This window comes from Giraffa tippelskirchi, chromosome 4, assembly GCF_054371585.1.
Source record: "Giraffa tippelskirchi isolate mGirTip1 chromosome 4, T2T-mGirTip1v1.2.pri, whole genome shotgun sequence".
NCBI lineage: Eukaryota > Metazoa > Chordata > Mammalia > Artiodactyla > Giraffidae > Giraffa > Giraffa tippelskirchi.
In genome coordinates this window covers 169,185,577-169,211,276 of record NC_137278.1, presented here as the reverse complement: position 1 = coordinate 169,211,276, position 25,700 = coordinate 169,185,577, and the positions used below count along the sequence as shown (strand labels likewise).

General features: G+C 43.9%; 1 protein-coding gene and 1 long non-coding RNA gene across 6 annotated transcripts in view; both read left to right on the top strand.

Annotated features, from left to right (window-relative positions):
* The window catches only part of LARGE1 (LARGE xylosyl- and glucuronyltransferase 1), a 607,716-nt gene that overhangs the window by 374,805 nt on the left and 207,211 nt on the right, over nucleotides 1-25,700 (top strand). The window lies entirely within an intron of this gene.
* On the top strand, nucleotides 12,358-16,900 carry LOC145545950 (uncharacterized). Its single transcript, XR_014082360.1, has 2 exons — nucleotides 12,358-14,533; nucleotides 16,027-16,900. It is a non-coding gene; the product is annotated as an uncharacterized LOC145545950 (long non-coding RNA).

Below are 25,700 nucleotides of genomic sequence, written 5' to 3'. Positions count from 1 at the left end.
TTGGCTCCTCTTTGCTTTCTGCCATTAGTGTAGTATCACCTGCATTTCTGAAGTTGTTGGTATTTCTCCCAGCATCTTGATTCCAGTTTGTGGTTCACCCAGCCAAGCATTCTGCATGATGTACTCTGCATATAAGTTAAATAAGCAGGATAATATACAGCTTTATCTTGAATGAACAAAATTAGGTTTTCAGTTTCTGTGGCTCTTTGGACTCTACAACATTCTTTTTTTTCCCTTTCTGCTCCTGTGAAGTGGCAAATCACAGATGCCCTGGAGTCTGCCCAGAAGCCCTGGGGGCTTGCACCACCAAGTTCATATACAGGCGAAAAAACACTGTGTAAGGTAGAAACAGAGACACAGAGTACAGGGGACTGATGAAATGAGGCCCCAAACAGAGTTCCTAGAGAAGTTAGATCTCCCAAGAGTGAGTGGTGACATGATGGCTCAGCCTAGTGAGAATCTCAGAACAGAAATCTGGCTTCCAACCCATGCTAGGTTCTAGCCTCTGTCTCTGGAGACCGTCTTGGAAGCTACTACAGTGGGAGGTGTGGTTTTGAAAACTCCTGGAATCTTTTCATAGCAACACACAATAGGTGCTCTTCCCCAAATGCTTGTTTCCCTTAGGACTTTAGAGATGCACTGATGGCATATGACATCACCTCCCCCTCCCCTCCCCCATATATATATATAGAGAGAGAGAGTATATTTTATTATATATAGTTTTTGCTTATTTTTTGGTCACACCATGTGGTATATGGGATCCTAGTTCCCTGACCAGGGATCGAACCCGTGCCCCTGCATTGGCAGTTCGGAGTCTTAACCACTTGACCTCCAGGGAGGTCCATATTATATATATCATACATGTACACACACGTGTGTGTGTGTGTGTATATATATATATATATATGTATATATTAGTTTCAAGGAAAATATGTATTCTTTGTAGAACCATAAGATCAGAATTCCAGACAGGACAGGGTGACTGCAGCATAAAGTATCCCCAGGCATTATGGTAATAGTGAAAGGGCTTCACTTCAGAGGCAGAAACAAGAATTTACTGGACCCTTTCAAGAGTAGACTGTTCTGTCACAGGCATCATTAATGTTCAGTATGTGGATCCCCTTGATATGTGTGTATCATGAATAAAACAGTGCCTACCTGAAACACATAAGAAAATACAATTCCTCCTGTGTTTCTACTACCTAGAGTTAAATATCATTAACGTTTTAGGGTAAAATGTTAGTTACTTGTTATTTATATGTTGTTAATCATAGTTATGTTGGCTTCCCTGATAGCTCAGTTGGTTAAGAATCCTCCTTCAATGCAGGAGACCCCAGTTCGATTCCTGGTCCGCTGGAGAAGGGATAGGCTACCCACTCCAGTATTCTTGGGCTTCGCTTGTGGCTCAGCTGGTAAAGAAGCCACCTGCAAAGCGGGAGACCTGGGTTCTATCCCTGGGTTAGTAAGATCCTCTGGAGAAGGAAAAACCTACCCACACCAGTATTCTGTCCTGGAGAATTCCATGGACTGTGTAGTCCATGGAGTTGCAGAGTCGACACAGCTGAGCAACTTTCACTTTCATAGTTATGTTAGTTATTTTCTTTCAGGCATTTTTCTGTTTTTCTAATGTATAAATTGGGATCATATTATAGTATTGTTTATATTCTAGTATTTTTTCTTTAACTACATGTTATAACCATTTCTCCACCTTATGCATCAGATCATTTGTTATACTTCCTGGTATTCAATGATTATTATTTATCTGTTCAAGCCTTGGATTCTTAGTCTGTTTCCAGTTGCTTTGGGTCTTCTAAAAAGAGCAAAATGCTAGTTCTCTCTTGAACTTTAGAAGACTGTAGCCTGAGGCTGCTCGCATACAGATGTCTATAGATGCTCTGACCTCAACAGTGCAATGTCATGGCTACAGAAAGAGTCAGACAGCCCTGCGTCCAAGTGCCAAGTGGCTATGTGATCTTGGGATGAGCCAGTTAACCTCTCTCTGCTGTATATTCCTGGTATGAAACTGAGCACTTTCTCCACCAGTTCACAGAGGCTGGCCAGAGTACTGGACCAGATCATCTACCTCTCCGTTCCCTTCACTTCTCCCAAACGCAGTTATTTTTCACATTGGCTGCAGGCTAAAATCATGGCTGCAGGTGGGGATTGCACCTTAAGAAGTCTGCCCTTTGCCAACCAAGCCGGAATGTCTAGTCTGGACCCTCGGCATCCATACTTTCCAGGATCCTTATCTAAGGCTTAAGTGCAGATGGGTCCATGCTCACTGCACAAAAGTTACTGACCCAAGATCTGCTGTCGACTGCAACAAAAGAGGCATTGTGTCTTGGCTGTTTTGTCACTGGGGCAGGGTAGCATTTGGGAGAAGTGTTTGGACACCAGGATTAAAATCCTGGCACTTGTACCTCCCAGGGAAGTATGCCAACCTGTTTACTTTGTGTTGAGAGCTCAAACAGTGATCAAAATCCGATCCGACATCATAAATACCAGGAAAGGTCAGGGTTGGGCTGGTTATGGGATCAGGCGCACACAGCTGCACTGGGGTTGGCACTGGGTCAGCTCCAGACTTTCGGTGGGGGGCAGGGAGACTCAGCCAGACCCAGGCACACAGCACCCCCAGCCAAAGAATGGAGGTTCACATGGCTCTGTTGCTTTTATTGAAGGAGGAGAAATGCCGTTTTCTCAGCAGTGGTTCTTCTTGACTCATTAGTGAAGTTGGCATGTGGTTATTTTGTAACTTCTCTGCAAACATTCATAGAAGGAGAAGGGGAGCAGAAGGCAGGAGGTATGAATGTTTACTGAGCTCCTATTCTGTGCATGCCTTCCTAGGGGTTGATGGGACATTTCCCTTACCCCAGGCCCGTTCCCACAGTGCAGCTGAGGGTCCTGGGTCAGTGACATGGCCACCAAGTGGCAGAGATGGGGATTTTGTCCTAGGTCAGCAGAACTTTAAAGCCTGCCTTTTTTTTTTTTTTTCTTCCCCTCAAGGCTACACATCATAATAGTTAGGGGGATTTAATTAGGCCATTTCTAGATAATCAGATCTTGATTGTGACAATGAGAAGGAAATCCCATTGAAGGCTGTTTAAAAGAACTTTCCATGTACATTTTTAAAGCCAGTGGAAGTAGTGGAACAAAATGATCAGGTCCCTTCCCCCTTTGGGCTCACATGGGAACCCCACTGGCTCCTATAATAAAAGAGCATCCCAATCCTCAGGGATGGCAACGGAAGGGGTGTGAAATACAGATACCCATGGGCTTGGGGAGTTTGCCTGCTTTTTATTAAAAGAGCTGGTGGGAAAGATGCCCAAAAAAATGCATTACTAGTGGAAAAAAATTAAGAGCTGGTGGAGTCTATTGCCAGGCTTTGCTTTTTCTTTGTAACCAGGTGGAGGTATTGGCCCATCCATACTTTTCATAGCTTATTGACTGTATCCCACAGTGGGGAAATACATTTCACATCACAATCCAAAAAATACATATGTGTGTGTTATACACATCTATACATATATGTATATGTGTGTGTCAGTCACTTAGTCATGTCTGACTCTTTGCAATCCCATGGACTGTAGCCCACCAGGCTCCTCTGTCTGTGGAATTCTCCAGGCAAGACGACTGGAGTGGGTAACCATTCCCTTCCCCAGGGGATCTTCCCGACCCAGGGATCAAATTCAGGTCTCCTGCATTAGCAGGCAGATTCTTTACCGTATGAGCCACCAGGGAAGCCCACATATGTATATACAGACACATTATGTAGATGTGCAACCTAAATTTTTCTTTCGTAAAACAATACTTCACCTTACTGTGTTCAATGAAGTTTATATTTTCTAGTGTATTTGGTGTTTTAATTTTTAAAATGCTTGTTAAATCCACTCAATTATTTTCACAACCCTGTAGTATGTGGCAAACTCTAGTTGCAAAATATTGAACCGGAAGGTCTCTTAAGGTGCCTTTTAACTCCGTGTTAAGCATTCTGAAGTTCAGCAGAGCTGCCTCTAATCATAGAGGAGATCATGAACTCATTTTCTAAAATCCATGTGCTGGAAGGGGCTGCTTCCCTCTTCCCTGGCAGACCTCCACTGAGGTCCTTTAAATGAGCTAACGTGTAGGGGTGTCATGCACAGTGGTGAGCATATAGTATAGGACTCAGTGTATCTCATTTTCCTTTCTTCCCAGGCAGGTGTCATGTTTTATTCATCTCTGTGTTGGCTAACAGCTGGTATAATGCACAGCATTGGGCTTAGTAAATTGATGGAGGAAAATGAAAAAAAAAAAGTCTCAATTCTCTTCTTTTACTTAGTCTTCGGGGAAGGCTACACAGTCTGCCTTTCATCATGCAATTCCTTTCTTTTTTTAAACTAGTTTCAATTTAATTCAGGAACATGTAATGAATGCTCTGCTGTGTGCCAGGTACTGTTGGGCATGGAAGACGCTAAACAATCCATACAGAAAGGGATTCCTGTATAAACAGAAAAAAAGGAGAGGAAAAAGCAGAAATAACTGCAAAGTTATGTGATTGTTGTTTGTACAGACAAGTTACCAAAGTTCTGTGGGGGCATTGAAGATAGCCAGTTCTGCTCAGGAGTGGTAGGAAAAAGATACAGAGGAGAACTTGAGCTGGGCCTTGAAGTTTCAGTAGGAGTTTGTGAGGCACCAAGTAAAGGGAACTTTTAGGCAAAAGAAACACCTTGGAAAAGACATGGAGGAATGGCCTTGTAAAGGTGAGGCACCATGATCATGGGTGTGGCTAAAGCTCAAGGTTCAAGGGGGAAGTAGGTGTGCAGGGTAGTTGAACATTTGGTCTTTGGGCACAAGATTCTGGTCTGAACCCCAGGCTTTCCTCTTTCTGTGGGCATGCATGATAAGTCACTTCAGTTGTGTCTAACTCTGAGACCCCATGGACTGTAGCCTGCCAGGATCCTCTGTCCATGGGATTCTCCAGGCAAGAATACTGGAGTGAGTTGCTGTGCTCTCTTCCAGGGGATCTTCCTGACCCAGGGATCAAACCCGAGTCTCACATCTCCTGCATTGGCAGACAGATTCTTTACCACTAGCACCACCAGGGAAGCCTTGTAGAAGAATATCTTCAGCCTAATTGCTGGAACCTATTATGAAAGTTAACATATAAGGCAAAAGGGACCTTGCAGGTGTGATTGAGTTAAGGTTCTCGAGGTGGGAAGATTGTACTGGACTGTATGTGTCAGCCCTAAATGTGTCTGTGATATAATAAAAAAAATACGTAATTGGTCTTTGTCCCAGATTCCTCACACGAGAGTTCCTAAACTCTTCGGAATTTTCCAAAGGAAAATAGGAGCATCTTTTATTCTATTAAGGCCACTCCTGCTCCCTCAATAACTTTAGGATGGGGCTGGTTGCTGGAAAGACCAGGGCATGATTAGAGGTTAGGAAATTTTAGCCACACCACTTCAAGGCAGAGGAGAAGGGCTGGAGATTGAAGTAGTCACCACTGGCCAGTGATTTGATCAGTCCTTCTGTGGCCTGAAACCTCTGATAGAAACCCTTAAATGATGGGATTCAGTGAGCTTCCAGGTTGGTGAATACAAGGAGGTGCTGGGAGGGTGGTCCACCCGGAGAGAACCAGGATGCTCTGTGCCCCTTACCTGCCCCATGCATCTCTTCCATATGGATGTTCCCAAATTGAATCTTTTATAATAAATGAGTCATAGTGTGTGAAGTGCTTTCCTGAGTTCTCTGAGTCTAGCAAATTATCAAACCTGAAAGGCAAGGATTGAGGGCACTCCTGACTTTCTAGCCAAGTTGGACAGAAGGGTGAGTATCTTGGAGTCCCAACACTGGCAACTGGCATCTAAAGTGAGGGCATTGTTTAAGACTGAGCCCTTCAACTGCTGGGGTCTGTGCCAATTCTATAAGCATGAGAAATAAATTGGGTCGAAAGACACCCAGATGGTGTCCAGAATGTTGGGGATTGACTGGTGTGAGGAAAACGCCTGTACATTTGATGTCCCGGGTGTTATGAGTAAAAGCAGTTCCGAGTATCTTCAGAGGAGGGGGAGAGAGGGAGATTTGACTGCAGAGAGAAGCCACATGATAACAAAAGCAGTGGCTGGAGTGATGCACTCTGAGGATGGAGGAAGGACCATGAGTCAGGAGATGCAGGCAGCACCAGAAACTGCAAAGGGTGAGGGAGTCAGAGTCTCTCTCTCAGACCCTCCAGAGGGACGCAGCCCTGCTGAAACCTTGACTTTAACCTCATAGGGTTTTGTATTGATCTCCAGAACCATGAGATAATAAAAGTGTGTGATTTTAAGCCACTGAGTTCGTGGTATCTTGTGACAGCAATGAAGAAACTAACACAATGCTGAAACAGCCTTTGAAAATGACCTCTTCTCCTAAGCGCAGGGATAAATGGGAATAATCATAGTGGAGGAACAACCTCATAGGGTTCTAGTGAGGATTGCATATGTAAACTTTACGTGGGGCTTGGCTGAGGATCTGGCACAAAGTAAGGCCAGGAAGCAGATAAAGATGAGCTAAGAGAAGCAATCATAGATGGGCTTTACATCTTATTGGGAGTGCATGCTGACATGTCTTTGTTTCTGGTGAAATACAGTGGGAAGGAACCACACCTATCAGTCATCACTGTCTCCTAGTACATAGTGGGGCCCCAGCCTGTTTCACCTTCCACAGTTAACTGGTGAACGACTGAATGCAGGCACTGTTGTATTTAAAGGTCCTAAATCAGAGCAAAGAAAGGAACGGCACAGAAGCTGTTTATAGACGGAGGGGTCCCAGGTAAGTGTGGTCAGCGCACTGATCCAAAGGAGAGATGCCTTTTCTTCATATCTTGTTAAAAATCCTTTATTGTTGCCCTTTCATGCTCAGGACCTGTCATTCCGTTCTCAGAGCAAGAGAAGAGCTGCCAACTGTCCTCCAACAGTCTCTCCTCTACCGTTAATTTGTTCTTCCACCTTCTCTTTCGAAGCAAAATGACCCAAATTATTTTGGCTTTCCCTTACGCAGGGTACAGTATTGCAGTGCCTGGTGATGTCCTAGAGGAGGAGTCTGACTTGCACATGCGTTTTAAGTGACCCACACATTCTTTTTTAAAAATGTGATTTATACAAGATGGCAGATTGAACACAGGAGCTTATTGTTTTACTTTCCCAAATCCACTAGAGTGGAGGGAAGGAATAAAGAACAGACATAGTTCACAAGGGCAAAGATAATAAAAAAAAAAAAGAGAAGAATAGACAAGTCTGGGAGGCAGAATATAGATGGAAGGGCAGGGTGTAGCATCTCAGAGCATCGATCTGATTGGGTCACAGGACAGCAAATGAGTGCTTGGCTCCACTGACCTCAGACAAGGCTCAGCCATGAGAGGCTGTAGGTACCCCAGATGCAGCATGGAATGAGAACAAAGACAGCTGGGACTCCAGCCTTCCTTCAGTGCAGCCAGGCAGCCATTCATCCCTGCTCCTCAAGGTGCTGGAGCTTTTCTCTGGGGACACACCTCACCCTCATGGCTCAGGACACAGCTCACCATGCACAAATAGAGCTGGACAAGGTGCTAGAGTGAAAGTCTGCATCCAGAAAGAAAAGACCCCTCAGCCCCTTCCTCTGCTCAGAACTTAAGAGGTCAGAGGCTGGTACTGTATTCTGCCGACAAGAAATTCTGTGATGTCTCTGGGAAAAAACCCAGCTGGAGAATCTGGTACTGATGTTTGGGGTACCCACACTCCACTGTGCTTACTTAAGGTAATTTTAGGTTATTACTCTCAGTTTCAAACTCACCCTTCTGGACTGAGCTGTAGGCAGGGAACCTGCTAATATTTCGGTGTTGCCAGGGGCTCCTAGGAAGGTTGACTTTGGGGAAAGAGGGAAACTGGAAGGAATGAAGGGTTCTGCTTCTGCTTGTCCACTTTCTATCTTGGGGAGAACCATCCTGGCTGGGCTTCCTCATCTGGCTGTGCAGTTCATTCTGGTCTGCAGCCCTGCATTAGATTCCCCCTTCCCTGAGGCTGGGTCCTTGTGCTGTGGGCCTTCTTTCCAAGCTCCAAAAGCCTAGGAATCCTGACTCCTTCCTGTTACTGACCCAGCCCTAGGAATGGTAGCTGCCACTTTCAGGTGCAATTTATAGGCTGTCTTTGTATTCCCCCTTTGCTTTTACAATGCATTGTACCTGGTGAGCAGGTCTTTATTAACATTTCTCTGTGAGGGCTTCCTGTTTCTTGAATGGACCCTGATGGATGGACCCAATAAAAGCCCATGGTTTGCTTTACGCTTTAGTGAAGGCCAACCACCAAGAAGCCCGCCCCCGTGAGATGTCAAAAGGTACAAACTTCCACCTGCAAGATTAGCAATTTGGGGACCCAGTGTACAGCAGGGTGATTATAGCTAATAATGCTGCATCTTATATACTTTACCAACACGGCGAGAATAGATGGTAAATGTTCTTACCGCTAAAAACAAATGACAGCTGTGATGGGACTGAAGGGCTACCTAACGCTACAGTGGTGATCATTTTGCAATTTGTAAATGTATTCAATCAATATGTTGTACACCTTAAACCTGCAGAGAGGTATGTGTCATATCACAGCAAAGCTGAGGGTAGGAAAGAAGCTCACCCACAGAGTCAACGCTACCAAGCCATCTCTAGGGCCTTACCCATCTGTACTGTGAAGAGTCAGCAGACACTGGAGGGAAAAGGAATGGAAAAGTCAGAGGTGTTTTGACAAATTAAAAAAGGAGTAGGTAAGAAACAAAGATAGGGCAGAGGGGAGCAGGAAACTTCAAAGAAAAGCTAAGGTCAGTGTCCTCAGAGAGGAGAAAACGGCTATTTCAATCATAAGATATGACCAGATCCTATGTTTAAACAAACAAACAAACAAAGGATTGTTCAGAACACAGGCACTGTAAAAAATGAAAGATCTGAGAGCTGATGAGTTACAGAATGGTCAAAAGTTAGAAGACAAGGTTGAATAGTTCTTGAAGCAACACAAAGAGACAGAGAACTAGAAAAGAGGAGATGGAAGATAATTAGAGGATCAGTTGGGGGGAGATGTCTACATCTAATCAGTAGGAGATGAAGATGAGAAAAACTTTTTTCTTGTTTTAAATTTTTATTGAAATATAGTTGATTTACAGTGCTATGTTAGTTTCAGGTGTTCAGTTATATGTGTGTGTGTGTATATGTATTTTACATTCTCTTACATTCTCCATTATAGATGCTTGCAAGATATGGAGTATAGTTCCCTGTGCTATACAATAGGTCTTTGTTGCTTATTTTACATTTTTTAAAGCCTGCATTTCCAGATTGAATGGGCTCACCAAATGCTCAGCACAGGAAATAAGCAACATCAAGGCATATCCTTGAGTGGGAATTTCTGACCCTGACACTTAATAACTTTTGGTCTTAAGAAAGTTACTAAGTAGTTCTGGACTTCTATTTTCTTGTAAATAAAATGGGGGTGGCAGTACTTAGTCCCTCAAAGAACTCTTGTGAGTGTATATCATAAAATACAGACATCTAGCAAAGCTCTTGACACAATATTGCATAAACATTTTAGTGATAGTGATAGGTAATAATAAATAATAAGGATTGTTTAGCTTCATATCTGCTTAGCAGGGAGCCTTACCATCTAGGTTCTTTCACATGTCTTTAAGCGCATGAGAGAGAAACACAAACTATCATTTATTGAACACCAAGTGCCAGATCACTGGGCTCACTTTTCTTCACTTTATATTATCCTATTGATTACTGGTGAAAAATCCACAAAGTGTGAGAGTTTTACCTGTGCTGTTTTGAGAAACTGATGCTCAGAGATCACTGCCTGATTTCACAGCTCCTGTTAAAAATCCTCTGTGCCTCTGAGAAGGGGAGCTGCCTGCCTGCAGAGGCAGCATGCCACAAAGTTTCTGAGGGGCATATGGACAGACAGCCTCTTCGTTGTCTAGCTAATTTAAAAACAAGAAGGTGTTCCAAATAGAACTCGGCTGATAGGAATAGTCCCAAGTGGTCTTGTTCTTTCAGGCATGGACGGGGCCACCCGGCAGCTGACAGCGTTAATAAAATTGTCAGGCAGCTATTAGAATAGCTTAAAATTATCCAGATTTGTATAGATACCTAAGGGTTCGAATAGCTCTTGCCTTTGCTCATAAAAGGAACATCTGTTAGCCCCTGAAAGACTGATATCTGCGCTTTGTGGCTGAGCCTTAGTGGCTTACTCCTTCTGGGATACTCAGTGTATACATCAGATTTTTACCCCCTTCTCTAAAGTAGTCCTTACAGTAAGTGCATCTGCTTGATGTTTCTCTGTTCTAAATATTTTTTACCTTTTTTTTTTTTTTAATGACCCCCACTGAAAGATCTTGAAGTCAAGAATTCAGATTCAACAAGCATACCTTGAATTCTACCTCCCATGTGTCTTGCTCTGTGCTGACATTTGGTACTCTAGTTTACCATCTCTGTGGCCATTTCTCATGAATCAGTTCAGTTCAGTTCAGTTCCATCACTCAGTCGTGTCCAACTCTTTGCAACTCCATGGATTGCAGCCTGCCAGGCTGCCCTGTTCATCATCAACTCCCGGAGCTTGCTCAAACTCATGTCCATCTAGTCTGTGATGCCATCCTAACTGGAGATTATCTCGCAGCCATTGCCAGCCCAGTTGTGCTTAAACACCATGTTTGGCAATCAGGGAGGAGCGAACACAAACTTGTATATACAAAGGAAAGGGGTCATAAGACTAAATACTTTCATCCTGTTACATCAGCACAATCTGAATGTTAGGTCTTAGAAATACCAGGAGGAAGAAGCCTAGAACTTAAGCAACTATTAATAATGGTGATGATGCCAATCCTTTGCAGACAAGAACTATGCTCACCTGTTAGTTGTCTACTCTTGAATCAAGGATAGTCATGCCCTCTTGGCTTCAGTTTTTATATCTGTAAATTAAGGGTGAAAGATCTCAGCCTTAGAGTGATAGTATCTCAGTTATTTGAGATAATCCACATAAAAGGCATGAATTGGCACCTGCACAAGAGGAGGGCTCAATAAATAGGTGTTTGACGTTGCTGTTCGGCCACTAAGTCGTGTCCTACTCTTTGTGACTCCATGGACTGTAGCACTCCAGGCTTCGCTGTCCTTCACCATCTCCCGGAATTTGCACAAACTCACATCCATGGAGTCACTGATGTCATGCAACCATCTCATCCTCTGTTGCCCCCTTCTCCTTCTGCCCTCAATCTTCCCCAGTATCAGGGTCTTTTCCAATGAGTCGGTTCTTCGCATCAGGTGGCCAAAGTATTGGAGCTTCAGTATTAGTCCTTCCAGTGAATATTCAGAGTTGATTTCCTTTAGGATTGACTGGTTTGATCTCCTTGCTGTGTTCTATAATCTTTCTGTTTTTAGGACTTACACATCTGTGCATTCACCTGTTACAGGCACAGACCCATCTTCTATGCCTATGGGAACGGAAACAAGAATAACTGGTGTTACAAGTGGGGGAAAAATAGGACATTGAGAGATTAACAAGACCATGGGTCTCATTGTACATGAAAAGAAGGATTTATAGAGGTTAATACCATTAGCACATGATGGAGATAAAATAAGGGAAATACCTGGTCCTCTTCATCCGTGTCCTATTCTGTTCACTTGTTTAGCAAATATTAATTAAATGCCCACTATGTGTCACACATAGAGTTGTACCATTGCTGCAGCTAAGTTCATTTAAACATTGTGCTTAAGCAGGCTTCTGAATATTCTTGGTGCTCCTGAGGCTTCAAGCCCTTGCTTGTAAACTCTGCCTTGCAGGTGTGCAGCCTCAGTTGTATATATCCCTTGGAAGGAAGCTCATCTGGCAAGACAGACTTCTCTGTTTCTGGGCATCTGGAATAAACTTGGTATGAGCCTGAACCAAGACTCTGTTACTTTCTCTCCCTGGTGTGAGTTCTGTACTTGAGACCAGACAACCAAGGTTGGTTAATTCTCGTCTGACTGTCCTAGTCACTGAAGGCTGTTTCCACACTGCCTGGGAGTTTCTCTACTCCAGCTAAATAGTCTGAATTACCCTAAGAAAAGGCTCCCAAGTTCACAGGACCCCTGCCTGGGACAGCAGCGCATAATAACAGGGGAGGAGCTGTTTCCTGTTACACTCTACCATTTTCCAGCTGTGTGACCTTGAGCTAGTGAATCAATCAATCTGCATTAGGGCCCCTCAAAAGGAAGTGGAGGTCACAGTGGTGTCCAGCCCCTGAGTCGTGGGAGGGTTTCATTGATGTAATTTTACATGCGAGTGTTGTACTGGGGAGTGGGGGTGTCAGTTGTCCACAAGTGCAGAGCTACTGGTCTCAGATTATCAGTGAGGAGGCTGCAATATGGTCAGGACAGGCCAGTCTCCCAGAGTGGCTCATCTGATGAGGGTGAAAGAGGAGAGTGAAAAAGCTGGCTTAAAACTCAACATTCAAAAAAAACTAAGATCATGGCATCTGGTCCTATCTCTTCATGGCAAATTGAAGGGGAAAAAGTGGAAACAGTGGCAGATTTGATTTTATTGGGCTCCAAAATCATAGATGGAAAACAATGGAAACTGAGAGACTTAATTTTGGGGGGCTCCAAAATCACTGCAGATGGTGACCACAGCCATGAAATTAAAAGATACTTGCTCCTTGGAAGGAAAACTCTGACCAACCTAGACAGTGTATTAAAAAGCAGAGACATTACTTTGCTGACAAAGGTCCGGATAGTCAAAGCTATGGTTTTTCCAGTGGTCATGTATGGATGTGAGAGTTGAACCGTAAAGAAGGCTGAGTGCCAAAGAATTGATGCTTTCAAACTGTGGTGCTGAAGAGGACTCTTGAGAGTCCCTTGGACAGCAAAGAGATCAAAACAGTCAATCCTAAAGGAAATCAACCCTTAATTTGATTTCTAATGTCAGTGATGGTTAACATTGGCACTCACTTTTGAGGGAGCCTCTGAACCACCACTCCGGAACCACCAACCACGAGTCTTGTGAAGATTGACCTCCTCTGGTAGGATAAATCTCACTGCCATTCCTCTTGCACCCACTGCACACCCACCTGGCCCTTTGGAGCCCCTGCCACATAACAGTATCGTTGTCACTGTGACTATGTTTCTCAAGGTTGTTCTTAGGACCACAGACCAGAAGCATGTAGGACATCCTTGGGAAAGTGGATTTCCATGTCTGGCTCCCCAGACCCACTAGGATTTGTCCTTGGCAATAAGTATTTTTAACCCTCCCACGGTGGTGCAACTGCAGTCTTTGGGTCATGCTTTGCAAAACTGCTTGAGCTGCATGGGAGCAATTCTGTGCCCCTGTCTTTGCATTCCTAGCATCTTGCCTGGTATAATTGTTTTTAATTGAATGGTGAGTTAATTGAGTTACTTGATTAATTAGGATACCAAGAGAATAGAAGGTATTCCAGGAAATGGAAAGTTGTAGTTTCCTAAGAGTAAAGCAAAACAATTAATCAAAGTTGCCCTGAAACACCAGAATGGCCTTTATGGTTTAAGGACTTTTGTTTGACTTCTCTGTGTGAGCTTTTCTCGGGGCCGCACTCAATGCAGGTGCTGTCCAGAGTCATACCCACTGAGACTGCAAGCTCTAGATCTTGTACCCTGTGGAATAGAATCTCAAGCCAGACCCTCAGTCGGAGAACCTCACTGAAATATAAACAGATGCCTGTACTAGATCGATTCACCTGATCACTGCCTCCCAAGGCCCCAGTCTGGTGTGAGTATCACCTCCTCTCTCGAGTGCAGTCTTCTCTCCTCAAGCCAGGCGAGGTCCGTCTCTGCGTTATATAAGCACTGCCTGTTTCTAGAACAGACCTCTGTAAGAGCTTTGCATTGTAGTTATTTAATATGTTCATGTGTGTATCTCCATCATTAGACTAGAAGCTCTTGAAGTCAGAACTTCCAGTGCTGTATACATAGTTGGCATATAAATCTTCCTGGAATGGGTGAATGGTTAATGGAGTGACCATGGTTAATGGTTAATGGAGTGATGCTAGTTCTGCTTCTTCAGAACTAGCTGACTTCATCCCCCTGCTTCTGATTTTCTTGAATCTCAGAAAATGAATGATTAAGCAGTGGATCAGGCTATGAATGGAGGAAGATACTAAGAGGTGGGCTGCAGGCTCTTTATTTTCCATTTATAACATGTAGCATAGAGACCAATTACTTTAACTCATCTTCCAAAGTTATAAGGATACTGGTTAACTTGGCTTTGATTTTTTTCCCTTAGTACTAATTTTTTAGCAGGCATTCATTTACTGGGTCTTTCTTCAAGTATTTTATTGGGTAAGCCCATTTCTTTCTTTTTTAAATAGCAGCTTTATTGAGATATGATTCTTAAAATTCACCCTTTTAAAGTATGCAGCTCGGTGATTTTTTTAGTATATTTGAGTATTCAAAGAGCTGTGCAGTCATCACGGCTTTCAATTCAGAACATTTTAATCACCCCGAAATAGATATCTCTTTCCCGTCAACAGTCACTCACCATCATTCCTTCCCCTACGAGTCCATGGGAACCACTAATCTGTCTCTAGAATTTGCCTGTTCTGGATGTTTCATATACATAGACTCAAACAGTTTGTGATCTTTTGTGACTTGCTTCTTTCGCCTAGTATCATGTTTTTAAGGTCCATCCGTGTTGCAGCATGTAACTGTGCTTCTTTATCTTTTAAGGTCAAATCATATTCCATTGTGTGGATGTACCACAGTTTTTACATGCATTCATTCACCGAGAGACATTGTTTCTGCTTTCAGCCAATATGAATAATGCCACTATAAATACTCACATACATAGTTTTTGTGTGGACATACTTTCAGTTCTCTCGGGAATAGACTTAGCAGTGGAATCCCTTAAGTGTTATCCCTAAGCAAGGTGACTCCTGTTTAATATTTTGAGGAACTGCCAGATTGTTTGTGCCCAAGCAACTAGACCATTTGCAAATCTCTATCTTGGACTTAGCTGTTCATGTGCTAAGAATACCAATGCTCTGTATCTTCGTTGCACGCCAGCTAATCGGACAGGTGGAGCACGCGATGAATGTAGAGTGGAGAACTGCAGAATCTTCTCATCCCTGCAGCCACTCTGGGCACCAGTTCAGACCCAATGAGTCGGTCCAGTGCACTGGGTTCAAACACAGAGGATCCTGGGTATTAGGAATCATCGGGAAACAGAAGAAGTTGTTTAACCATAAACTAAAGGCATGATGCTATTTAATAGATTCCCATGTCTGAGCCTATGTCCTATTTACATATCATATATCACTTGCATTTGTTTGTCTTTATCTTCAGTGACATGTAACAAAATTATTTGAAAATCTATCTTTTGCAGCTTTTCAGCTTGCTTAGGTCTCTCTTTTCCTGTGCATGATAGTCACAATCAAGATTTTTAATCCCTCCAATCTCTAACTGGAGGTCACACCCTCTAAGCTGCAAATTGTGCTGATACTGTGGCCCTGGGGGGTTGGTGAAAGTTGCACAGGACACAGTTTCATTGAAGACATCTTTTCTCTGGGCCAAGGTCTTAAAGAATGGAGCTGAGCATATTCTTGCCAGAAGAGATCCTGATAGCAGAGCATGTAATGGAATCTTTCTGACTGGAGTCATTTTTGACCCTTGTCCTCCATTCTCCCTGCCCTGACTATGTGTCTCAACTGAGATGGGACTTCCATGTTTATGACAATATCTGCCTGACAGAAAGATCGGAAACTAAAATTAAACATGTAAATGCTTCCTAAACCACAAGAGCTTTGTACTAAATTAATAAATGCTTATCCATCTCAGCAGTAGCAACCTTGCTGTGTTTCAGACAAATTCTCTGGAGTCCTTCTTGCTGTGCCAGCCAGAGACAAAGTTAGTAGATATACATGGGGAAGAAAAGGCTCCGGCACCGTGCCTTCTCCCACTAGGCTCAGTTTAACTTGTGTGTATGTGTGTGTGTGTGTGTCCATGCGCTCAGTCGTGTCTGACTCTTTGCAACCCTACGGACTGTAGCCTGCCAGGCTTCTCTGTCCATGGGATTCTCCAGGCAAGGATACTGGAGTGGATTGCCATTTTCTTCCCCAGGGGATCTTCCCAGCCCAGGGATCGAACCCATGTCTCCTGCATTGGCAGGTGGATTCTTTACCTCCGTGCCACCAAGGGATCTTTTTAAAAAATCTCTACCTTGTGAATTTTGGTAGACCTGTGACTTCAGCTAGCCAGAAAAAGAGAAGGAGCCTTTTCAGACCGCCAGGCGCACCTTATTCCCTTTTCCTCACACCCACATTGGAATGAGAAAGAGATGGGCTGCTCCTAAGATCTCTGGGCTGGAAGACAGTTGTCTGGCACCTGTGATAATTCTAGAAAAGGGGTGGTTATAGAGAATGGGGGAGTTCAGGAGAGTGACAATGCATGAGGTGTTATATGACCCTAGACCCGAGTCAGAAGTCTACTCTGCTCAAGTGAACAAGCTTTATATCTAATCCTATACTTCAGGCACTAGAGAAGATTTTATAAGTTGATGAGAGTATAAAGAAAGAATCAATATATTAGAAAGAAAATAATACTAGCCGTGGCCAGGAGTTAGGGATGATGGGGGAGGGGACGGTGCAAGGGGATAGCTGTGATTTTTAAAGGGTTGAAGTAGGGAGATCTTGATGGTGATGAAACAGTTCAGTATTACCTTGACTGTTGTGATGGTTTAATGAATCTACACCTGTGATAAAGTGGTATATACACATGATACTAATGTCAGTTTCCCAGTTTGGTTGCTGTAGCTGTCTAAGGTGATGGTACGTGAGACCTCTTTGCACTGTGTTGTAACTTTCTGTGCATTTATAATTATTTCAGAAATTTTTAAAAAATGTTTAATCTGGGAGGGAAAAAAAAAGAAAATAGTAATGCAAACAGAAAAAAGTAAATGATATGATAGACAGTGAAAATAATGGCATAGCCTCTAAGTAGGTGTAACCTCTATTAGGCTTCTGACAAATTGTCACATTTAAAACAGAAAGACAGCCACACTGTGACTAACGTAGTGGCTGTCATTAAGATTTCCCAAAATGTCTGTGACTCATGTCACAGGCAGTGGGCTAACCTCAAAATTATATACAAAGAACTTCTAGAAATTAATATGGAAAAGACCAATAACCATGGTCAAAGAATATGAATATATAGTTCATAGAGGAGGAAATACAGATTTTTTTATATTTTTTATTTTTATCTCTTTGGTCATGCTGTGAACCTTGTGGGATCTTAGTTCCCTGACCAGGGATTGAACCTCTGCCCCCTTCAGTAGAAGCATGGAGTCCTAACCACTGGACCACCAGGGAAGTCCTGGTGGTCTTCCAGGACTGGTTCTTAAACATAAAAAGACTAAATTTTCCCACTATCAAAAAAATTTTTTTAAAGAGTAAAGCAAATTTAAAAATACCAAGATGCCATTTTTAAACTCCTAGTTCACTGAAAAATCTAAAAATTTGGTACTACATTCTGCTGGTAATGTTGAGGCCCTCTCAGGCTTTACTGGTGGCAACCCAAATGGATACAGCCCCCTACAGACACCTATTTGGCAGTCTTGACACAATTCCTGGAACAGAAATGGCTAACTGTTCACCAAGATTCATTTTTCCCTTCCATAGTAATACAGATGCAACTGGAAAGTGGCTAAGCAGATACAGAAAACACTTTGCAACTCCTCTCCCAGACACATTGCATGTTCTTTCCAGTGGGATATGAGTAGAAAAACAACATGCGCATATGCTTGTGCATGTGTGTGCATGTTTGCAAAGGTACCCAAAAATTCTTCCCCTCCCTGTGCCTGGGTCATGACTTGGCAGCCCCTCCCAGGAAGAGAAGTCTGTCTTAACTTCGTGAATCTGGCCTGCCCTTATTGCTTACTGCCAATGGGACAGTAAGAGATGTGCTAGGAGCAGAGACCTGAAAGTGCTTGCATTGGAGCTCACTCTCCTGCTGCTGTTGGAAGACTACTACTGTTATAGGAACAAGCCTGGACTAGCCTGTCAAAGGATGGAGGACCATGCAGAGATAGGCCCAGGTCATCTGAGCTGTCAGGACTGTCATGTAGTAGCATTGCCAGCTGGTCCACAGGCACTGAGCAAGAACAGCCAGGAGATCAGCTATACCTGGTCAGATCCAGAGCAGCCCAACTGAATCAGGCCAGAATGCCCACCTGCAGCTTTAAGCCACTATATTTGGAGTGATTTGTTACACAGCAGTGCTAACTGATACAATGCCCTACTTCCAGGACACGGTTTCTCAGAACTGCGTATGCATATGTGGACCTGGGAAGCAGTGGCGGAACGGACCTTGGTTCAGAACTGACCTAACACCCAGAAGGGTAGTGGGGGCATGTGCTAGAGATGTGTGTTAGAGATGACCCTGTTCTGTGTTTGGCAGAAAGAGGTCTGTTACCTGTGATGCTTGTTGGAAACAGAAGCCTGGAGGGTTCTTTCTGCCCAGCTGTGGGCTCCAGGAAAGGACATTTTATCAACCCTCGCACATGTATCTCAGACCCACAGCTGCTTAAGAATTGCTGGAATAGACGGACAGTCTCTTAGCCTCTCTACCAGGCCAGATGGAGAAATTTTTTAACCCCAAGGAGAAGAAAATGCTCTTTAAATGAATAACTGATCCCCCTTTCCTTGAGAACATGACTTGGTCATCTTCTCTTTTATGCCTCAAAGTAAAAACAGACTGTAGGCTGGCGATGTAGCCCTCCAGATCAGATCTCTGAGTGACTGGCTTTCCTTTGCTTTTTTTTTTTTTTCCCCTCTCTCCTTTTAAAATACTAAGTTTCTTCTTCTGTTAAGTAACAGACTTTCTTCAGTAGAGGATGTAGAAAAGGCAATGATACAGATGAAATCTGAGAAGGAATCTATCAATTTTTTTAAAAAAATTAGATTAACTGCTTAGGGGCGGGAGATGGGGAGCCTAGTGCCTGATCTGGGACCTGAATGGCAGTTTCTGAAGGGTCTGCTTGATTTTATTAGCGGCTCAGGTAAGTAGCCTCAAGACCTGTGTCTTAAGGTGGGTTTTAGAGGTAACAGTGCCCCCTTCTGGTGCAAGTGGGGTTTTAAAGTATAATGTGCAAATCGGAGCCCATTGGCAGTTTTCCTCTCCAGAGAGGTGGAATCCTTGCCTTAGCAGATCTTCTAAGGGATAAACCTCTCTCTGGGGTGTCTCTGTCTTCCCCCACGTGGACAGCACAGGGCCTTTGAGTTTTGCCAGAGATCACTGCATTCCCTAGTGGCTCAGACAGTAAAGAATCTGCAATGCAGGAGACCCAGGTTTGATCCCTGGGTCGGGAAGATCCCCTGGAGAAGGGAGTAGCTACCCACTCTAGCATTCTTGCCTGGAGAGTCCCATGGACAGAGGAGCCTGGCAGGCTACAGTTCATGGGGTCACAAAAAGTCAGACATGACTGAGCAACTAACATTTTCACTTTCTTTTTTTTCCCACTGTGCCGAGTGAGGAGTTCTTCACTTGCTTTTCGAAGTCATCTAGGGTTCGCTTTCCCATGGCCCAGGTTTTAGGGCCTCAAGATGATCAGCCAGGACTTATTCACAGTTAAGGAATATATGCAGAAAAGAAAGCCAAATGCTGCCTTCTGGAGCTGGGATTCTCATCAGCTCGTTTGAATTACTCACACTCCTCACCCCCTTTACTGATGTAGATAACAAAGAGTCGGCTGCAGCTGGGAGTCCAAGGACCCAACACAAGAGTGTTTGTGTTGTTGTTTATTTTTTTAAGGCTCTAGTAAACATTTAAATAAATGATGATGCTGTCCTTGTGGGCTTTGCTGTGGGAGTCTTGTCATCACACTCTAGTAAATGAGAAACAGGTGCTTAAATAGGAGAAAATTGGGGTGCTCACCCTGGTTAATGCAGGCGTTGTTCTCTAGGGTGCTCTTGGTCAGTCCTCCACCAATGGAATGGTAGGAAGCAGGACGAACTTTGTAATCTGTGGGGTCCAGTGCAAAATTAAACACAGGGCCCTTTTAGAGTGATAGTTATGAATTCCAAAATGGTGACATAGCAGAGCTTCAAACCAAGCAGGCTCCTTCTCAGCACAGGGCCCTGTGTGACTGTGCAGGTCACAGGACCCTGAAACCAGCCGTGGCTGGGATGCTAGCATGTGGGGCTCCTTCGCCTAGCCCCACTACCCTTCAGTCTTGCTTCCCGCTGTGCCTTCATCCGGAGAAGGCAATGGCACCCCACTCCAGTACTCTTGCCTAGAAAATCCCATGGATGGAGGAACCTGGTAGGCTATAGTCCATGGGGTCGCTACGAGTCAGACACGACTGAGCGACTTCACTTTCACTTTTCCCTTGCATGCACTGGAGAAGGAAATGGCAACCCACTCCAGTATTCTTGCCTGGAGAATCCTAGGGACGGTGGAGCCTGGTGAGCTGCCATCCATGGGGTCACACAGAGTCGGACACGACTGAAGCGACTTAGCAGTAGCAGTAGCAGTGCCTTCATCATGCTGATCACAGGTCTGCCTCATAGCTTCATGCTTGCTCTTCTGTTCCTCTAGATTTCTGCTCAGATGTCATTTAGTGGTGACACCTGAGTCTTTCTTCACATTCTCCCTACATCCTTTGCAATAAAGACATGACTCATTATGTATTTCCTCATTTATCATTTATCATTGCTCTTACCCCAGCAAAGCATGAGCTCCTGGAAGACTGGTGCTTGATTGGCATTGTTCCCCACCATCAGCTTTAGGGCTAGTGCAGTTCTGGGCACACAGGTGTGTGTGGAGTGCACAAGTCAGGTGCTTGGGCCAGCTGATGAAGGCAAGCCAAGAGTTAAGAGTTCAAGGAAATGGTGAAGGTTTGCCTCTGACTCTTGGCCCCCTTATCACTGATCTTCTCAGGCAGAAACTCTTTCTCCCTCCTGGTCTCCATCCCTCTGGGTGCCATTTGTAAGATTCAGGACCCTGAGCATGAAATAGAGAAACCACCTTGATGTGACAGAGGCCAGATTTGTCACTGATTTTTGAGAATCTGCTAAAACACATTCCTTTCCACAGCGTGTTATGGGCTGTGGTATAGGAGGGCTCTGAGGGAGTATGAGTTAGACAAGGTCACCTGATGCTTGACTGCAGGATTCTCAGAGCCCTTTGTTCGCTGATACCACATTCTTTTTCCCCAACTTACTAGGCCACAGGAAACTATAATTCATCAAGCATCACAGGGCACCAGTGATCTCTGAAGTATGTTCCTGCCTGCTAAGTCTCTTCAGTCGTGTCCAACTCTTTGCAGTGCTATGGACTGTAGCCCGCCAGGCTCCTCTGTCCATGGGATTCTCCAGGCAGGACTACTGGAGTGGGTTGCCATGCCCTCCTCCAGAGGATATTCCTGACCCAGAGATCAAACCCACATTTCCTGTGGCTCCTGCATTGCAGGCAGATTCTTTACCGCTGAACCACTGGGGAAGCCCAATCTATGAAGTATACATGGTTATATATTCACCCTGATGTGGTGGCCTGCACGTCAGGAGACTAAATCCCGTCCGTCCTCAGCTCTACCTCCTAGTCAGATTGAGTCAAAGCACCACCACCCCTCTCCTGGGTTCTTCAGTCTGTAAAAGGAAGACTTTTCTGCATTTTACTATTGAATGTGTTCTGGTTGAGCCCAGAGTTCCTGTCCAGCTCCAGCATTCTAGAAAAGACAATCTTGGCTTCCTCTTCTCTGATCCCTGTCAAAATTAATTCATTTATTCAACAACTGTGTGTTCAGTGCTTAACATATGCCAGGGATTCTTCTAGCCCTTCAAAAAACAGCAGTGAAAACCAACACACCAAACCTCTGCCCTCTGGAGTTCGTTTTCACAGATGTCCGGGATGCACAGGCTGGTGGGGTAGGGTTTGCTGTCTGCCGAGGTCTGAATGGATCAGTTAGCATTGACAAAACCCACCATCACACTGTAAAGAAAGGAGCATTGTGACTCAAGTCTAGAGACCCAGCTTAAAGTCTAGGCCTCGCCACCATCAGGAGTGACTTTGAGATCAAGAGCTTGTGCTCTCAAGTCACTCCATGCAGGTCCTGTCTTGGCTTTCCTGCTTGCTGAGACCATGGGCTCAGTTTGGGTTTGTTTTTGTCTTTATCTGGAGGATGGGGTCGGAAAACTTTCATCACCATGCAGACGCTGCCCATGAGGCACTGAGTCCAGGGCCTGGTTCCTGCTGTTCATGTGATGATGCTGTTCACAGTTCTTTCTATTATCACACCCTCAGCACACTTAGACAAGTCAGCCTCTTTGGACCTTGCTGTCTTCTTCTATAAAGTGAGGTGCGTGTCTCAGCCGCACGCGAGCCTGCGTTTCAGACTCAGTGTCAGTAGTGTTGGAACTTAGATGACTGTCTCTCCTCCACACGTAGACCAGTCGGCTGAAATGTGGCTGTGTGTGACATCTGCATCTCTGTGTAGGTTCAGGTATACCTCGGAGATATGGTAGTTGGGTTCCAGACCACTGCAAGTAAAGCAAAGGTTAAAAAAAGCAAGCCACTTGGATTTTTTGGTTTCCCAGTGCATATACAAGCTATGCTTTGTTGTTGTTGTTGTTAAGTTGCTCAGTCATGTCTGACTCTTTGTGACCCATGGACTGCAGCACACCAGGCTTCCCTATCCTTCACCATCTCCTGGAGCTTGCTCAAACTCATTTCCTTTGAGTCAGTGATGCCACCTAACCATCTCATCCTCTGTCGTCCCCTACTCCTGCCTTCAATCTTTCCCAGCATCATGGTCTTTTCCAGTGAGTCAGCTCCACTGTAGTCTGCTGCTGCTGCTGCTGCTAAGCCACATCAGTCATGTCCAACACCGTGAGACCCCATAGACGGCAGCCCACCAGGCTCCGCCGTCCCTGGGATTCTCCAGGCAAGAACACCGGAGTGTGTTGCCAGTTCCTTCTCCAATGCATGAAAGTGAAAAGTGAAAGTGAAGTCGCTCAGTCGTGTCCGACTCTTAGCGACCCCATAGACTGCAGCCTACCAGGCTCCTCTGTCCATGGGATGTTCCAGGCAAGAGTACTGGAGTGGGGTGCCACTGCCTTCTCCCCACTGTAGTCTACTAAGTGTGTAATAGAATTATGTCCAGAAAACCCAATGTACATGCCTTAATTAAAAATACTTTATTACTAAAAAATGCTAACCATCATCAGAGTTTTCATTGAGTTGCAGTAGTAACATCAGAGATCACAGATCACTGTAACAAATTTAGTAATAATGAGAAAGTTCAAAATATTGTGAGAATTACCAAAATGTGACACAGCGACATGAAGTGAGCAAATAGTCTTGGGAAAATAACACTAATAGACTTGCTAGACACAGTTGTCACAAGCCTTCAATTTGTAAAAAAACAAAGTTTAAAAAACACAGTATCTGTGAAGTCCAATAAAACTGAATGTGTCTGTATAAATATATATGTGTACATAAGTCTCTGCATATATATACCTGTGCTATGTGTATGTATGCGTCATCTTTGGTGTATGTTTGCACGTGCTTACACACACACACACACACCTCAGTTTCCAAGTCTCCAAAGCGTTCTGCACTGCACTGCAACCTTTCAGCCAGCCTTCTAGCCTCTGATACGCCGGCTCCAGGGTCAGAAAAATGAATTCCTGCAAGAATTCTATCAATCCTGTTGTAATCCTGGGAGATCTCACTTCCTCTTTTGCATGTGTCTTAGTATTGTTGTTGTTGTTTTTTTTTTGCAAGTTGACTCTTCCTCCCTCCTGGGTCTCTACCCATCAACCTGCTTACCACTTTCAGATTTCCTGGGGAAGAAGCATTTTCTTGCTCCTGGTCGACATCCATCTGCCATTTGTAAGATTCAGGACCCCAGCCTTATAACAGTCTGGATTTGGAATCAAAAAGTGCTTGAGTGGCTCCATGCTCAATAATACTCAGATTTCACAAGAGTTAGCCCATTTAGCACACAAAGGAGGCTCAGCCAAAATTTAGACATGGGTAGCTTTTCCTATTACCTTGAAATTAGTCTCGATTACCCTTAAATTATTGAAGATTGACCACCATGCAAAATGGTTTCTCCTTTCATTAATCTTACTAACTGGCTGTATTTGTTACAAATCTTTTTTTTCCCTAGCCAGCACATGGTCCCTTTTCTGCAGAAAGCCTTCTCTCCTGCAGTGCCTTTCTTTTACATGACTGACTTTTATTTGAGCATTTGATTAATGGTCACACCAGAGCACATTATGACAGCCTGTTTCTACCTGTGTTTCACCAACAATGGCATCTGGATGCAGTGCTTGCATCATCTGGGATCCTCGGATACTAAGGACTTCTTTTTGCAGAAACTTTGGTCTGAGTGATGCAACACATCTGGCTCAGGCATTTAAAAAATAATATAAAAACTAAATAACAGTGGATATGCTTCTTCATTATAGAATAAAGCATTTGCATCACAGAATATGTTGGAGACTAGAGAAAATCAGGAGGGAGGAGAGAGGAATCATGTATTGCCTACCTAGAGATTGCCGTTATTTGATTAGTTACTTCCAATTTCTTTTTCTGCATATTTTTAAATATAGCTGTCTTCCTTCTGTGCACAGTTCTGACTCCTGCTTTGTATTTTCACTTAACATTATTGATCTTCATAATCGCTTTCACTGGCTGGGTTATGTTCCATCTAGTGACTTGTCATCATTATTACTTTTAAGACATTCTCTTATTTGGGGCCAGTTAGGATGTTTCTGAATTTTTGTAGATTTAGTGAAGACTTTGTTGAATTTCTTTAGCATATGGCATTTGTTCTTTCAGGTTCATCACTGAGTATAAATGAGCAGAATGTGATTTCTGAGTCAAAGGACTTGAATTTTCCAAGGTTCTTAATCTACAGTGTTGATTTTCTTCTTAAAAGGCATGTGCTGCTTGATAGTGCAAAAAATTATTTCAGAGAGAACCCTAGCAGAGGTAAAATTTAATGTTTAATGCAGTTATGCCCATGACTTTGATTTTTCTTTAAGAGGATGGTTTTGATTTTAAAAAAAAGGGGGGGCGGATAGTGGCTTTCAAAAAAATCATTTCAATTGTATGCCCACCATCTGACAAAAAGACTGTTCTGTTCCATTTCCTGGACTTCAGTTTTCCTCCCTGTAAAATGAAGCGATCAGATGAGATGATACGCCCTGGTCCCTTCTTGCGTGGGGGTGGCCCTTACAGGTAGACAGTTAGACAGAAACATCTCTTCTGGTGGAGCAGAAAGAGGAAAGGCTGGCCACTAAGTAGAAAAATGGCATTCGGTTTCATGGGGAAAAAGCAACTTTGACATCACTCAGATTTGTCTCACCAAGATGGAATAGGCAGAAAGGGCCTCGAGATAGAAACAGGATGCCATGAAGGCAGTTAGATGTGAGAAGACACGCTCTGTGTAAACATATTTCTTCTCGTTCTCCTGAAGCATGCCATCCCTGCCATAAGGGCTTGCAAACGTCATTCTCTAGTCCAGAGTCATCCTGTCTTTATGGGATTAATCTCAGTGGTGAAACTACTTAGTTCACCTAAATCCTTACAATATTTGGGAACTTATGATAACAGAGCCGGAAAGGCTCTGGGGTTTATGATGCAAAGCTGATTCCTGCTTTGCTCTCTGTAGTAGCAACATGGATAACATGTAGAAAACCTCTTTAAATGCCAGGGAAATACCACC